This window comes from Phytophthora infestans, genomic scaffold (genome assembly GCF_000142945.1).
Source record: "Phytophthora infestans T30-4 supercont1.296 genomic scaffold, whole genome shotgun sequence".
Classification (NCBI taxonomy): domain Eukaryota; phylum Oomycota; class Peronosporomycetes; order Peronosporales; family Peronosporaceae; genus Phytophthora; species Phytophthora infestans.
Window position 1 is genome coordinate 1,117 of NW_003303463.1, and position 3,955 is coordinate 5,071.

Genomic DNA, 3,955 nt, shown 5'->3' on the forward strand with positions numbered 1-3,955 from the left:
TTGGTGGGGGAGATCTTCCTTCGGTCGACATGGATGCTGATGCTGCGGTCAGTCCTGTGGACAACGAGTCCGCGTTGTGGTCATCACCAGTTCGTGAACTGGTGTCTCAGCACGCACCGGTAACCTCACCGGTGCCAACAGGCCTGCCGGCGAATTCGACTTCAGAGTTATCTTTGGGTATCGCCAGTGTGAACGCCTTTCCTCGTTCTCCGTCCAACCAGAACATTGAGCCTCCTCGACGTACCGCATCTCCGATAACGAGATGGACATCGCAGAACTTGTTCGATTTAGGCAGCAAGATTCGCGAGCAGGAAGTTACCACGGCCAGCTATACACCAAAATCCTTGGTGCTTCCTGCCGATCGGTCGGCAGTTGCGGAATTCGTCATGCAGAGGCAATCCATCTCAAGGTTCGTCCGCAACGCACTGCAGAATGCAGTGGACAAGTAAAAGGAACAAGTTGATAAGCACGGGCCTAAAAACGTGAATTTATTCAAGATAGGAGATCGCGTTCTCCTATCGACCAAGGAAATCCGCGCTTCTGCCGTAACCAACCTCGGCGTAAACAAACTTGCTCCACGCTTCATCGACCCCTTTCGAGTAACCAAGGTTGTGCGTGACGCCTACACGCTGGACATCCCGTCGTCACTTAGACTCCACCCGACCTTCTACGTCGGGCGACTCAAGCGATATATCCCTACGACGATTCTATACGCAAGCCACCAGACGGAGCATGCGTCGGGCGACCAGCCCGACAAACCTGATGCCCCAGAAGCCCATCCGTCCGCCACGCACGTTCTTGCGCCCGTTCAGCTCCAACCTGAGCGTCCAACGCGCGGCTAGAAGCAGCCTCCACCTCGCCCTGTGTATACAGGGTGTACGTCGTATCACCGTGAAGGCCACCAACGATAATTGACTCGTTGGGTGAAGCGCGCTGGATTGTGGAGCGTATCGTTGGCCACGAAGATCCACATAGTTCGGTTGCCCAATGTGACGTTCGCAGCCGTACGCTTAGCGCTTCCTTGACCGCGCACCGCTATCTGGTAAGCTGGGTCGGTTCTGCCCCGGAGCGTGATACGAGGGAGCCTCGCGCCAACCTCCTCCGCGACGTTCCGGGCGTGGTCTACGGGTACGAGACCAATTTGCATGAAATGAGGATTTCCGCAGGTCACCCCGCCGAGACTGTGAACGAGATCGAGAGCGCCCACGCGAACGACCCGTACGAGGAGGCGACAACGACGCCGTGCTCCGATGCGTGCAGCGTTGGCGCGAGCCGTGGCGAACACTGACATAACACGAATCCACCGACGACATCCAACCGGTGACCAGTGGGTTGCCAACCCGACACGCTACGACTGCGCCGAAATATCTTCGATTACCAGCGGCGGCACGGCTGTCAACAAGTACCTGTTTCTGGTGACACAAGTGGTGACAACGTGATGCTCACTTGGGTCGCTAAAGTGATTGACCTTCGTCAACAAGTCTTATGTCTTTGACATGTCCGAAATCGTTTTGCACTGGCAGCATAACAACACTCGCGTGTGCGTGAGAGGATCCGCCTGGTGGGAATCGAACCCTGGCGTCCTGACTGGAAGCCATACGCATTGACCACTGCGCCACGAAGCCGGCATTGTGAGGTTCCTCGTGTCCGCGATGCAAGTGACTTAAGCTTGGAATCTTCTAAAGTCGCATGTGCGCTGGCCGCTTCGTCGATGTGTGTCTTAGGAGCCGAGAGGCGCAGTGCGGTCCTAACAGTACATCCAGAGATCGTGGCGCACTTGTCGATCCTGGGCTTGCCCTTGTCATCACCGCCAGCGACGCGCTGGCGCCACCAACCTTCGCGCTGTCTCTGATGTCTCCGCTACATCGGTTTTCATGTTTTCTTCAAATGTGTTCCGTGCCCTTATGTTGCGTAAGTGCAACTTAGATGTAACGAGCCCAACCCCAATGACATAAGTAGGTAGATATTTCTTTAGTAATTCCCTAGTAGGCAAAGTGGCACACGCTGCCAGTGTGCCAAGGTGTCATCATCCGATCGGTTGATAGTGACAAGCCAGACTCACTTATTGACCAATTAGGTGTAGAAATGTACTTGAGTGGTTCACACGAGACCAAGGGTAGCCGCCCTGGTCCAAATAAATCTAAGTTGAATTCGACACAAACCTAAGACTTGGTTTTATTATTGCGAGCTTCCTCCACTCTATAGTTTAGGCTAGTGAAGGTAACGCTTACCCCGTAACAACGGACATATCTGTACAAGTACTTGTACAAAGGGCCCGATATGGATGCACTCACTGTGGAAGAAGTTCGAGGAGGACGGCAGTGTGCACGTCGAGTGCCAAACGAGATTCAACGTTTCTTGAGCGTCCGTTACATTTCTCCAGTGGAGGCTTGCATAATCCTGCTCGATTTCACTATTCAAAGAAAAAAACATGCGGTAACACAGCTAGCCGTTCGTCTCGAGTCAGGGCAGACGGTTTGCTTCCGCGAGATGGACAACCCAGAGGCGGTTTTGATACGTGGTAGTAGCACAATGCTTGCCAGATTCTTTGCGTTGTGTGCGAGTGAGGTGCCACAAAATCACACTGCCAGGACAGTGTTGTATCAGGGCATGCCTAAAGCGTTCTGTTGGAAAGAGCCGCAAAAAGGGCAACCAGAAAGGTAGGCTCGCCAAAAAAATATCATGCTGCGGTTGATCGCATTATTCACGTGTCTCCTTGCGATATTAAGCGGTTCTATCAGCTAACGCTTTAATGTCGTTTAAAGACTTGAGAGTGGTTAACGGGATTATCTGCCCCACATTCCTAATTGCGGCGCGCGGGGGGGGGGTAGTTACTTGGAGAATGACACGAGTGGTCTCCTGTTTGACGGAAGCTGCTGAGTTCTAAATGCTGTACCAACTACGCCAGCTCTATGTCACCATTCTAATGTATCAAGATCAGCAAATGTTGATGCGGAATGCGATCGGGTTTTCGCTGATTTTCCCTAAGCCTTCGCGCGCAAACATCAATATTTGATGGTTCCCTTCAAGTCCGCGCTGGTAGAATTTGAAGTGCTGTGAGCATCCAAGAGCTACTTCAATCGAACGGGTATGCGAAAGGAGACTTTGACGAGCTTCCTCAATTGGGGTCGCTCCCCATATTAGCTCGTGAATCGTTTCGCCAAAATGTATTACTACCACGTGAGCTCACTGGATACGATGCGTCAGCTTTGCAGGTGATTGTAAACACAGAAGGTTAGCTGAACGAAGGTCAGCAAGTGGTTTACGACCAGATCATTGAAGCGGTTGAATGCTCGGAGGAGGGCAAGAAACTATTTTTGTCGATGGCCGCGGTGGTACTGGAAAATCTACATTGCTTCGAAACACACTGGCCAAAGTTAAACTTTCGGAAAAAAGCCATGTGGCGTCCAGTGGTATTGCCTCGCTCTTGTTCATGGGTGGTAGGACAGCGCATTCGACATTCAAAATTCCTTTAAAAAGAACGAGAGATCGACGTGCTGTATATGGAAGAACTCCCATATTCAAGAATTGACCAAGCATGCAAGTTTCATTATTTGGGACAAGCACCAATGACTCATCGCAACGCGTTTGAGGCAGTCGACCGAACAATACGGGGCATACTTGACACCGATACTGGGCCTTTTGGCGGGAACGTGGCTGTACTTTCAGGAGCTTTTCGCCCGATTCTCCCGGTCGTGAAGAATTGAGCACCCGTCGAGAAAACTGACGCTCGCCTTAAGTCGTCTAGGCTGTGGCCCCAATTCCAGACGTTCCGTCTTACGGAGAACATGCGAGTGCGCACTGCTGATACGGCAGACCCTGCTGAGAAAATGGCTGCGCACTACGAGTTTCTGCTGCAAGTCTGGGGGGAAAACCATGATGTAAGCCGTTTTCTAAAAGCGATTGCATGAAGATTTCACGCGATATGCTGATTGAGAAGCCACCTGTGCCAGAT

General features: G+C 52.0%; 1 pseudogene across 1 annotated transcript; it reads right to left on the bottom strand.

The window, feature by feature from the left end:
- Positions 1–1,549: 1,549 nt before the first annotated feature.
- Positions 1,550–1,625, bottom strand: PITG_31547 (annotated as a pseudogene). The gene has a single exon. The product of its transcript is annotated as a tRNA-OTHER (tRNA).
- Between the last annotated feature and the right edge of the window lie 2,330 nt (positions 1,626–3,955).